The sequence below is a fragment of the Triturus cristatus genome, chromosome 1_1 (assembly GCF_964204655.1).
Source record: "Triturus cristatus chromosome 1_1, aTriCri1.1, whole genome shotgun sequence".
Lineage (NCBI taxonomy): Eukaryota > Metazoa > Chordata > Amphibia > Caudata > Salamandridae > Triturus > Triturus cristatus.
Genome location: NC_140579.1, coordinates 292,500,857 through 292,514,572, shown reverse-complemented (window position 1 = coordinate 292,514,572; position 13,716 = coordinate 292,500,857). Strand labels below are relative to the sequence as shown.

Genomic DNA, 13,716 nt, shown 5'->3' with positions numbered 1-13,716 from the left:
TGGGACTGTGATTCTTCCCCCCCAGTGTTGGGGGGAGATCGTCGACGTTGCCCTGTGTGTTAGAGAGAGACAATGTTAATGGTGTTTCATGCGACATCTATGTTTCATACATATTCAAGTTGACACAGTTCCTCCAGGTAGTTGGATGTGCCTAGCATTCCTCTCAATGTCCACTTGGGGATGGGTATGTTGCGGGGGACAGATTGGGATGTTCTCCTGAGTGTTTGACCTGTAGATTGTTGGCTCTGATGCTTATTTGGCTATGGATTGATCTTGTTGTGTCACATGTCCATTGTGGGAGTGTGTAAATCCGTTGCCTGCCCCGGAGTGTGTGCTTGTGTTAGGGGGGGAGTTGTGACCGGGCCTGCTGTTGTGTGTAGTGTGAGTTGTCATTGGGTCTCCCAGGTGATGTGTCTGTCCCCTCATGGTGCATGCTGGCATGACAGTGAGTGTGAGTTCCTGTGCTAGATACCTGTGCTTGTGGAGTTGGTGTTTGAGTGTACAGTGGTCCCAGGAGGGCCTTGTGCTGCATACAGCAGGGCCAAGTGTCAGCTACCTTGTCAGTACTTTGCCAGTCCCTGTGCATTGTGCATGGGTATGAACCTATGCCATATGGGCTGAGGGCATTGGTGTCTGCGTCTCATTTTCACAATGTGTTGTGTGGGGCCCACCCTCCCAGCCTCCCGGACATCCAGTCTTGTGTTTGTGGTTGTTGTAGCCTTGGACATGGTCTTGCCTTGATTTGTGAAGGGTGCATGGAGACGTTAGTGGCATGAGCGTGGTTTTTGAGTGTGGCTGTGTGCGGTGAGTGCTTGGGGGAAGTTGCGTGCATTTGGTGTATATGTGGTGTGGACCCCATTGCCCCCATGTTACGTAAGTTGTTTGTGTACTCACCAGGCTCTGCGACTCCTTCGACTCCGTGTACTCCCACCGGCGGTAGCAGGACCATCACCTTTTCCTCCCAGGGATGGTAGTGTACGGGTCTGCGGGGCGGCCCACCTCCAGTGATGTTACTCTGGGCATATTCTTCGTTCATTTTCCACTTGACCGCCCTGCGCAGATCGCACCACCTGGCTTGGCATTCATGTCTGGTCCTTCGGATGGGCGCAACAGCATTCACCTTATCGACAATCCTCTGCCACATGGCAGATTTTTCAGCTATGCTGGGCTGTCTGAACAATGTTCCAAACAGCTGTGGCTCGACTCTGATGACTTCGTTGACAAGGAGGTCCAGCTCCGCCGTTGTGAACTTTGGATTCTTGTCTGTGGGCATGGTGTGGGGTGTGGGTGTGGGTGTGGGTGTGGATGGTTGTGGGTGTGAATGTGACGGTGTGTGTGTGAATGTGAAGAGGGGGATGTTTGTGGAGGAGGTTGTGTGAAGGTGTGTGAGTGAAGGCTCCCAGCCGAGCATTGACGCTGTGGAGTTGGTCCCGGACACGGAAGAGCGGCGGCCATCTTGGGTGTGGGTGGGAGTGACAGCGCTCTAGTTGCGCATAAAAGGGGTCCCGATTTGGCCTGCGCCTAACGATACGACTGATCAAGCACCTCCTGAGGCGGAAGCCGGGAGGTTGCGTTGCTTGGCACTGCTGTGTTTTTACCTGCTTTAAAACTGCTAAATCGGCGCTTTATTGACTTCCGTCCAACTCGGTGCAAACTGGCTTGATTTATAAAGCTTGAATTACCCACTTCGCTCCCCCTCTTTCCCGTTGCCTTGGGCCACTCCCAGCCGAGCATTGACGCTGTGGAGTTGGTCCCGGACACGGAACAGCGGCGGCCATCTTGGGTGTGGGTGGGAGTGACAGCGCTCTAGTTGCGCATAAAAGGGGACGTCCATGTCTTCGCGCAGCGAACGCGCTCAGCGGGCACGCCTGACTCGTGCCGGAGTCACGCCAGAGTCATGCCCGTCTACGCCCGTCCACGCCAGGACGGGCCTAGGGACATTGGACCCGGTTCCGCTTCCTGCACTCCATGGTTTTCATGGTGTGATTAACACTTACACAGGTGAGGAGTTAAAGCAACTTAGTCACCACCCCCCCGCACAGTGCACTACATGTGTACTGCCAGTTCATAACTTTAAATGCGCCCACTGCGGCTTCACCATGGGCCGAATGTCAAGGTGTAACCAACTGAAAGTATTAAACAAACGGGGTAAACCGAGGGGTAGAACAAGGACTGCTAAAACATCCTCCTCCCTTACAAAACTGCATTTTTGGAGTGTGAACTGTAGATCCCTTCCACAACATAAGATCAACATCTATGACTTTATAGTAGACGAAAACCTGGCTTCAGGTTAGTTCAGGGCCTGATATTGCCATAGCGATTCCCGACGGCTATAAACTGGTAAAAATAGACAGAGACACTGGTAAAGGAGGTGGCATTGAGATAATTTTTAAGTCAAACTATGTATGTACTCTTGATGCTTTTCCCATGTCTGGTTGCGAAGCCGGACTTTTTAAGCTTGCGATTAGCCCTCAATTTACCCTGTCTGGTCTCCTGATTTATCGCCCTCCCGGTAACGCTAACACCTGGATAGCTTCCTTTGCAGACACTATGGCCCTTCTTTCTCTGAAAGCGGCCAATTTTTCTATTCTTGGTGACCTGAGCCTCCATCTAGAAGATGGTCAATGTAATGTCAGCAAATTATTCTTATCCGAACTGGAAGCCTTAAATATTCTATTATGCAATTCTGGACCTACACATTCTGCTGGGCACCTATTGGACCCTGTCCTTTCAAATCTTTCTTTCGAATGTTCTTTTCCTGCCCGTCCTTTGGAATGGTCGGATCATTATGCAGTACATTTTGCCTTATCTCAAACAGATTTTCATAACAAGAACACTAGTAATAAGGATGTACTTATACGTCACTGGCATGAACTTAATATCACTGATCTTAATGCACGTTTATCGAATACCAACACACCCACATCTGTACTAAACTCCGAAGTATTCAAATGGCTGAATTCCGCCATTGATGAACTTCTTCCCTTAACACTCAAAAACTCCTCATCTCATCGACCTCCTGCACCTTGGTTTTCTGATGATTTAAAACACATGAAATCTAGCTGTAAGACGTTTGAGACGAAATGGAGACGTTCTTACTCTGCCTCCCGTAAAACAGCCTATAAGGAAGCCCTTAGGGACTACCATCATCATTGCAGAATGGCTAGAGCTGCCTATGTTTCGAACTCAGTCATCAATGCCCAAAACTGTCCTCGTACGCTCTTTTCAGTTGTGAAAAAACTAACTGGAGCAGACACGATACCAGCCCCTCCCGCTCTGGAAGAGGCTCAATGCAATTCTGTAGCAAATTTCTTTATATCTAAAGTAGAGCGTATCTATGACTCTTTAAATCCTTTGACAGCTAATGATACTTCTCTGCCAGAATCTACCCTGACTCCAGATGTTTCAACCCCCACTAGGACGAAACTTGCAAATTGGTTACCTTTCGATGATGCTTCTTTTTCCCATTGCCTAAATAGCATTAAATCTGGTTCCCCACGAGATCCGATACCTGCCAAGATTTTAAAACTACTTGAACTTAGTTCACGTCAAGTGCTAATGCAACTTCTCAACTCTTCATTACTTGAGTCATATGTTCCTCAGGAGTGGAAGCATGCAATGATAATTCCTTTATTAAAAAAGGCCGGCGCGGACATTACCAATCTGTCCAACTTCAGACCTATTTCATTGCTCCCTATTCTATCAAAGATCCTGGAAAGGCACATTAACACACAGTTGACACATCTTGTGGAGAGCTCAGGCTTTTTATATCCGTTCCAATCAGGTTTTCGAGCGCATCATTCGACTGAAACCACACTCCTAGGAGTTACCGAGAGTCTGCGACACAGTGTCGATCGTGGGGAAACATCAGCCTTGATCCTTCTCGATCTAAGTGTGGCGTTCGACACCGTGTCTCATTCCATCCTTCTCGCGACTCTTCGGTCCCTGGGAGTAGAGGGCGCAGCTCTCGGCTGGATAGCCTCTTTTTTAAAAGATCGCACTTTCCAGGTGTTCTCTGCCTCTGCTTCTTCTACAACTTATCCCTCGGCGTATGGTGTTCCCCAGGGTTCGATACTCAGTCCCTTACTATTCAACATCTACGTAAGACCCCTTGCCACTATTGTGGAGGAAGCCGGTCTTACACTGTACTCCTACGCCGACGACTCACAGATCATTTTTTCTCTCTCTAATAAAGAGTGCAATAACATCTCTGCTTTGAAAGAAGGTCTGACTCGTGTTTCAAAATGGATGAAGAGTAATTTTTTGAAACTTAACGGTGACAAAACTGAGGTTGTGATACTAGGCAAGAACAAGGATTTCTGGGGTTCCCACCATTGGCCTAATGATATGGGACCTACCCCGCTACCTGTAATTGCAGTTCGCAATCTCGGATTTCTCATTGATGAGAAATTCACAATGAGACAGCAGGCTGTAAAAGTGGCTTCCATTTGTTTTGCCACCCTGAGATGGCTTCAAAAGATTTTGTGGATGTTACCTCCTTCCTCTCAAAGAATGGTAGTCCAGGCGTTGGTTGTTTCCCGCCTGGACTATGGTAACGTCCTATATCTGGGAGCCGACCAAACAACCATAAAAAAACTTCAGGTTGTACAGAACGCTGCCGCCCGACTGCTCTGCAATGTTCCTAGGAGAACATCAGCCTCGACAGCACTTCGTGACCTTCACTGGCTCAAAATTCCAAACAGAATTAAATTTAAAGCCTTGTGTCACATCTTTAAAATCAAACACGGCTCAGTCCCAAAATATCTTCAGGATCTTATCCAGGCCTACAAACCTAGTCGAACTCTTAGATCATCAACATATGGTGATTTTTCTGTCCCTAGATTTAGGCTGGCAAAAATGGGAGGGCGTTCTTTTGCCTATTTGGGTCCTAAGTTTTGGAATGCTCTTCCTGTGACCCTAAAGACAGAAACCAACCTCTTTCTTTTTCGCAAAGGACTTAAAACTTGGCTCTTTCAGCAGTAATTGATTGCCTGGTAAATTCAGCGTGCCATTCTTTTTCCCTTTCAGTCTTTCCTTGAGCGCCGGGATACCCACTGCGGGTAGCTGTGCGCGTTAGAAGTTTAAATAAATAAAATAAATAAAAAAATAAAAAAGGTGTAGTGAAGGTATGAGTAATGTGGAGTTGTTTCTCTGTGGGGTCTGGCAGCAGTGGGTCTTTTGCAAAGGCTCATGGGTTGTGTGTGTGGGCCCTTTTTATTGGTCCATTTTTGGGTGTGGCTGTGTTTGAATTTTGGTGGGTGTGTTATAAGAGGTGGTTGTGATTTGGGGCCTCTGTTTGCCTGTTTGGATGTGCCAGGTCAGTCATTGAGATGTATTTTGTCATGTAGACGTGTTTTGTGGTGTTGTGCAAGTCAAATTGACCCTCCTTGTGCTGTTTTACAGTGTCCTGGTTCTGCAAGAGTCTTTTTTGCGTAGGTACATACGCGATGCTGGGTGAGGGTGCTGGGGTACGGTGTTGGAGTGCGGCGCGTACATGCGGTGGGGGTATGGTGCGTACACCTGCGGCCCTGGGGTACAGCGCGTACATGTGGAGGTACGGCGCGTACATGGGGGGGTAAGGCGCGTACATGCGGTGGGGGTATGGTGCGTACACGTGCGGGCCTGGGGTACGGCGCATACATGCGGAGGTATGGCGCGTACATGGGGGGGTAAGGCGCGTACATGCGGTGGGGGTACGGTGCGTACACGTGCGGGCCTGGGGTACGGCACGTACATGCGGAGGTACGTGGTGTACATGGGGGGGTAAGGCGCGTACATGGGGGAGGGCGCGTACATGCGGTGGGGGTACGGTGCGTACACGTGCGGCCCTGGGGTACGGCTCGTACATGCGGAGGTATGGCACGTACATGCGGGGGTAAGGCGCGTACATGGGGGGAAGGCGCGTACATGGGGGGTACGGCACATACAGGTGCGGGGCTGGGGTACAGTGCGGACAGGGTGGTGTACGGTGCTGACATATTTGGGGGTGGGGGGGCTGTACGGCTCGTACACGGGCATAAGTTTACCCGTGTACATGTGTGCTACTGCGTTGGCTCCGTACGGGCCATTTTATGTGCGATTGTGTATTTGGACGGACGGTCGGGATCGTACTTGCGCGCTCGGACTTGTGTTTTACGATTTGCACGTAAAAATGTCCGGCTCACTCTCTGACACTTTACCCGACGATATTCAGACGTAAAAACTTTCCGACGCACTCTCGTAGACCTTTCCCGATGCTATTCGTAGTTATTTTTCACGTACGAATCGTACTTGGCCGTTTGTACAGTACTTGTACGACTCGTACGTAAAAAAATACGGGTACGGGTCGTACGCAAATTATTTTTAACGGATCGGAATCGGCACCTAAATGTCCAACCCGAACATTTTAGTTCACATTATATGTGTACCTTAGACGTGTTTTCCTTATTTTTAGATCTTCCAATAGATCGTCGTTTCGTGCAAATTTCATTGATTGAAATTCTATGCTTTTGTGGTAAGCTGCACTCCAGCTACTGCATTTTTCCCTATTGACTTGCTAGAACACACCTCATTACCACCTTTTATAATTAATTTATAGGATGTCCTTCACTGGCTCAAACTTCCAAACAGAATTAAATTTAAAGCCTTGTGTCACGTCTTTAAAATCAAACACGGCTCAGTCCCAAAATATCTTCAGGATCTTATCCAGGCCTACAAACCTAGTCGAACTCTTAGATCATCAACATATGGTGATTTTTCTGTCCCTAGATTTAGGCTGGCAAAAATGGGAGGGCGTTCTTTTGCCTATTTGGGTCCTAAGTTTTGGAATGCTCTTCCTGTGACCCTAAAGACAGAAACCAACCTCTTTCTTTTTCGCAAAGGACTTAAAACTTGGCTCTTTCAGCAGTAATTGATTGCCTGGTAAATTCAGCGTGCCATTCTTTTTCCCTTTCAGTCTTTCCTTGAGTGCCGGGAAACCCACTGCGGGTAGCTGTGCGCGTTAGAAGTTTAAATAAATAAAATAAATAAAAAAATAAAAAAGGTGTAGTGAAGGTATGAGTAATGTGGAGTTGTTTCTCTGTGGGGTCTGGCAGCAGTGGGTCTTTTGCAAAGGCTCATGGGTTGTGTGTGTGGGCCCTTTTTATTGGTCCATTTTTGGGTGTGGCTGTGTTTGAATTTTGGTGGGTGTGTTATAAGAGGTGGTTGTGATTTGGGGCCTCTGTTTGCCTGTTTGGATGTGCCAGGTCAGTCATTGAGATGTATTTAGTCATGTAGACGTGTTTTGTGGTGTTGTGCAAGTCAAATTGACCCTCCTTGTGCTGTTTTACAGTGTCCTGGTTCTGCAAGAGTCTTTTTCACGTAGGTACATACGCAATGCTGGGTGAGGGTGCTGGGGTACGGTGTTGGAGTGCGGCGCGTACATGCGGTGGGGGTATGGTGCGTACACCTGCGGCCCTGGGGTACGGCACGTACATGTGGAGGTACGGCGCGTACATGGGGGGGTAAGGCACGTACATGCGGTGGGGGTATGGTGCGTACACGTGCGGGCCTGGGGTACGGCGCATACATGCGGAGGTATGGCACGTACATGGGGGGTAAGGCGCGTACATGCGGTGGGGGTACGGTGCGTACACGTGCGGGCCTGGGGTACGGCACGTACATGCGGAGGTACGTCGTGTACATGGGGGGGTAAGGCGCGTACATGGGGGAGGGCGCGTACATGCGGTGGGGGTACGGTGCGTACACGTGCGGCCCTGGGGTACGGCGCGTACATGCGGAGGTATGGCACATACATGCGGGGGGAAGGCACGTACATGGGGGTACGGCACATACAGGTGCGGGGCTGGGGTACAGTGCGGACAGGGTGGTGTACGGTGCTGACATATTTGGGGGTGGGGGGGCTGTACGGCTCGTACACGGGCATAAGTTTACCCGTGTACATGTGTGCTACTGCGTTGGCTCCGTACGGGCCATTTTATGTGCGATTGTGTATTTGGACGGACGGTCGGGATCGTACTTGCGCGCTCGGACTTGTGTTTTACGATTTGCACGTAAAAATGTCCGGCTCACTCTCTGACACTTTACCCGACGATATTCAGACGTAAAAACTTTCCGACGCACTCTCGTAGACCTTTCCCGATGCTATTCGTAGTTATTTTTCACGTACGAATCGTACTTGGCCGTTTGTACAGTACTTGTACGACTCGTACGTAAAAAAATACGGGTACGGGTCGTACGCAAATTATTTTTAACGGATCGAAATAGGCACCTAAATGTTCAACCCGAACATTTTAGTTCACATTATATGTGTACCTTAGACGTGTTTTCCTTATTTTTAGATCTTCCAATAGATCGTCTTTTCGTGCAAATTTCATTGATTGAAATTCGATGCTTTTGTGGTAAGCTGCACTCCAGCTACTGCATTTTTCCCTATTGACTTGCTAGAACACACCTCATTACCACCTTTTATAATTAATTTATAGGATGTCTACTCCTTCATAGTCCTGAGGAAGACCCGCAGTGACGCTTACCTTTTTCGTGCAGTATCCAGGGTCGAAACGTCAACACTTTTTCATCATACATGTCTGTACAGTTCTCTTGACCAAATTAATCATTATTGTGTCTTGCATTTCATGTACAAAATAAGGAGACAGGACAAAAACTGAAAACATTCTTTTTATTTTTGGTCACATATGTATGTTTTGTATATAGTGTACATCACCAGTAACCACATGTCACTTTCTCACAATAGTCACTTTTGCATTTTTGCAATTTATTTGTGTCTATAACAGCCATTGAATATTCAATACTATTTGAGAATATAAGAGTAAATCAACTCATCTATGTCTTCTGGGTGTGTTCTTATCTAAAATCGTTTTCATTTAATGTAAATATGGAATTGTGAAATACCTTTACCCTTGTATTGAATACAGTGATCCCAGCAAATGTTTCACCCAACAGCACCAATTGTTTGCTACATTATCAATACCCAGGTTCTGAGGGACACTGGGTCGCCCCATTATCTTTAATGTGATGCCCCCAAGGGGGGCAGAAAGACTGTGGATATATTTTTCGTGGAGTGATGGTAGTGATCCAGCGCAGAGTGCAAAATCTCTCCCTACTGTCACGGACTAAAAGATCTCACACACTCGCACACCATCTATACATTCGCTGGTGGGGCCCATAACACCAACGCACACTTACCATTAGTCCGTGCGAGAGGCGATCTATCCTTCCAAGCGCTGGATAAATGAGGGAGGAAGATACCACTTCACCCTAATGAGTAACTCACTTACAAATCCTTCTAATACTCACTAGGCCCTAGACTCCTCATTTAGTATTATCCTCCCAAAGACCGGGTTGGATCTGTTAGTTGATGTATTTAGTGAAACCCTAATTCTCTAATTAACCTTTACATTAACACATTTCAATGAATAAACAACCCGACTCATTTCTGAAGTTATTCAAATCCAAATTTATATTAATATTGCAGATTAAATCATTCATTTGATCAAGTTGCCATTGATATTTACCTATTCTGGCTAAAGTCGTCCTCTATTGTCAAATCTGGTAGTCTCGCAATTCTATGCCCATCAATTTAGCAGGTTAAGTTCATCAGGAATTTGAGCATTAATTCAGTCCGTCAGAGATTTGGGCTAACAGCTGTCCTGCAGTGTCACCCTCCTCTCCGTCAGCATCTCATCAGGAAATCATAAAGCGCGACGTCGAATCTAATTACCTCTCTATTCTACCATAATTTATAGTAAAATTGATGATAAAAAGTAACACATTTTGGGCATCCGTGTTCGCTGATTGGACAATCAGGGATCATCCTTTTGGGTTTTCACAAAAGTGTCTTTTGGGTTATGACCCTTGCCAGTTCCGGTTCACACAACAGTCTTTGTTTGGAATATTTGGACGGCGTCCCAGACTGTCCTTGGAAGGTACATGTTCATCTGGAGTCAGGTCCAGGCCACTGTGTATCTGTTGTCAGCGCAGGCGCACTTCACCCAAGCCTTGTTCAGCGTTGGCAGTCGGGTTAGGCACCACAAGCAGCCATCTTTTGGCAGGCCAAAATGGACAACTTAAGCAAAGAAACACAAAACGTAATTAATACATAGAAATGACTAATTAAATGTTATTCCCTCGCTAATACCCATATGTGTGTGTATTTATCTAGCAAAAGCAACACTCATTGCGGGTTATACTTCCAAAATAAAGCACAAATCACAATTACATCACTATAGCAACATATATCATGCGATGTTCTAATTATCTATCATTAGTATGCGTACGAAATTTAGTTCACTTCATTAATTAAGCCATGCAGATGCAAATCCCACGTGTATTTTGGTCATTAATAAGGTTGGTTAGTTATTTTCATATCACTCCAAACCATTAGTACGATTATAATTAATTAATTATTCTAATTAATACAATGACATGCAAAAATGGGGTGGGTATACAATATTTTGCGTAACCCGCTCCAGCAATCCCCCCTTTGGTGATTTTATCACCACACCACCCAAAATGTTGTTCTGTCTTTACGGAATCTTTAAAATGTTTTCTTGCTCTTAATCATAATTCAGTTTCACCTGCGTCTTCTCTTTTTACTGATTCATACATACTCTCCTTCCACTCCTCCAATTCTATTTCTTCAATTTCTCTTTCTTGTTTCTTGTCTTTTCTTTTTGAATTTTCTCTTTTTATTCTTTTCTTATTTTTCTTGTTTCTACAGCACATACAACATAATCTTATCATTAAAACTATGCAAACTACACATGTTAATGGAAACAATATTTTACCTATAAGTGTACTACCTATTTTTACTAAGAAATTCTTAATAGCAGCTATTTTCTTTCCAATTCTATCCCAAACACTTTCAACCTCCAGTGGTGCAAGTTCATCATGCAATTCAGTAATATTCTTAATATAAGTTTTCAGATCTTTGCTTTCGTCAGGAATGTAAGTACAACAATGTTGAACTTTCAACATTCCACAGACTCCACCCTCTTTTGCCAATAAAATATCAAGGGCAAGTCGATTTTGCATTACCATAGCACGCATGGCAACCATTTCAGTATTAACCAATAAAAATCCTCCAGCGGTGCTTGTTGACAAGCGATCCACTACTGTTGACAATTTTCTAATTTTGTTTGCATTCAGAGTTATTCCCACTGCTGGAATCAATGCCTGAAAAATATCACCTACAATTTCTGACCAAGATTCTCTCTTGGACCTAGCTAAATGATTACTTAAGCTATGTACACCATCTTCTCCTCTATCCATATGAAAGATTTTTGGAAAGACCAGGCCTACGTAACATGTGCCATACCAATGGTCTGGCAAACGATAATATGCCCTGTTCCCACAAATAAAATATAATCCAGGAAAGACTGGATCTCGTCCACCTTTGAATCCCCATCCACCCATGATTCGATATGTATCATGGCACTCACTATTACCTAGAAAATTATTATCATACGCTGTTTGATTCCTTCAAATGCAAAATTTCCCTTTCTGAGGCCAATCTAAAGCTATAGTTGGACTAGCTTCTCCTTTCAAATTTTTTTCTTTCTCTATATCCCAGATTGTTTTCTCCACTTTCCCTTCTGCTGCTTTTCTTTGCATTTTCAATCTCCTTTCCTCAACCATGTCTAGGAATGTCTTTTCCTCCTTCTTCAAACTGCATGTTAAATTGTTTCTAAAAATATGCTCTAATGTTAGTTCATTAGTTTCCAAAAAGAATTCACCTAATACCTTAGCAGGTTTTACTTTGTTCAATTTGTGATAAGAAGGCACTTGCGCAAAAATGTTATCTACATCTGAAAAATAATATTCTAATTTCCCTGTTTCATAAAACAAACTAGCTATTACACTACATGTTATTCCATACGTTGCCGGAAGGTGATGATATGTCACTCCCTCAGAAACAGATGCAGGTAACTGCATACATACATAGCAGTCCCGTACGTCCATTGTCTTTACATATTCATATAATAATTTTGAAAACACATTATTAGAAAAATCTGTTATTGACCTATCTTTATGCAAATAATTTTTATCTATTCTAGTTGGAACTACTTTTGGAATCTTCCCTGTATTAGTTTTATTTTCACTATGTCCTTCTAAAGTGTCTATAGTAGCCTTAAAGGAAATGACAAGAGCAAGGATGCTCCATAAAAGCATTAATAATCCTGTACAACAACAACACATTTTACACCATCTTTTCATGAATGTACATCTACCTTTACTATTTTCTATGTTAGCCATCTTTGTTAAAATGGACCGTGTCTTTTGACTTAGCCTCTTTCACTTCACAACTAGTTTTTCTAACCTAAGGTTCTAACACCTATTTGGTTCTACCAGTCTCTATCTTTAATTCAATATCTTGTTTTCTTCATCAATAGTTTTCTTAACTTATTCAGTTTGGCATCTCATCGTTCTTCACTCTCCTCTCATCTTCCAAGTATGGATTTTCCTGAACTTCCGTTTCTTCTTCTCCAATGTTGGACAAGAGAACTCTCAGGATTTCCGATTCTATTTCATCCTCAACCACTTTTAGTACAGTCGCCTCTGGATTTCCTTGACTATCTCCCTCTTCTCCCTTTTCAGGCAGAGCCACGTACGTCCATTCTGGTGACTTATACTTCTGGTTAGGTTTCCTTGTTCTTCTACTCTCTTTGTCTTCAGTTAATTCGTCTTCTTTTGATTTTTCTTGACTTGTCACTTCATTCACCTGTTCAGCTCTCGGTGAATTCACTCGTGTCAGTCTGTATCTCAGTTTCCTTATTTTATTAGGCCAAACATCATCTCTTGCAACTCTTTTTACTTTACTTCCTTTGTCATTCTTTTCATTCCCCCAAGCTCTCTTTCTTAGAACTCGACCTTCAGGTATTTCGTTTTCACTCTCTTCAGATTCTGTCTCAACTTGCTTTGTCTTTTCAGCGACTTCTTTTTCCACCACTTGTTTTGTTTCCCTTACTTCTGTCCTTCCTCGGCTCTCCGGCACGCAATCTTCCTGCTGACTACTTGTCCCTTCACCTAACTCGATGTTGCAGTTCCCTACACCTCCTCGGGGGTCTTCCGCAATCTGTCCCTCTCTCTCTGTACCTGTCCCTTGTTCCCTTAGATTTGTTACTTCAGGTGGAATTTCTCTCAGTCTCTCATCTGGTACTTCCTTTTCACGTATTTCATTTGTTGCATCTCCAGTACTCTTTCCTCTTTTCTTCTTGTGTTCCTTCTTGGAACCCTGCGCTTCTTGCTCGTTTCCAGAATCGCTGGATTCGGAAATCTGCAATCTTCTTCTCAGAGCGACACTTCTGGGGACTAAAGCTGATCTTTGTTCTGTTTCCCCCCTTTCAGAGTTTCCTTGTATCTTTGACCCTTCGTCATCTGATTCAGTGCTTGATTCTGATTCATCAAAGTATTCTTTTCCTGTGCTGTCCACTGGATTTGGAATTCTTAATGTATGACTAGCATGGATCCAGTTTTTCAGTCCAGCACACTTCACAGCTGTGGTCGTGGTCAAAATGACTTGCTGTGGTTTTCCCCACCTTGGAATCAGACAATTTCTTCTTCTGTGGACTTTTATCCTTACCCAATCACCTGGGCTCAGATCATGGGCTTGCTTCTTTTCAAGTGTGGTGGCATCTGGTCCAACCTGATGAAACACAGAATGAACTGCGTCAGCCAGGCCTTTACAGTATTCCAACACCATGTCATCAGAAATTGTCA

At 44.8% G+C, this 13,716-nt stretch overlaps 1 pseudogene; it reads left to right on the top strand.

Annotated features, from left to right (window-relative positions):
- LOC146870138 (uncharacterized) overlaps positions 1 to 13,716 on the top strand; it is a 623,247-nt pseudogene that overhangs the window by 145,301 nt on the left and 464,230 nt on the right.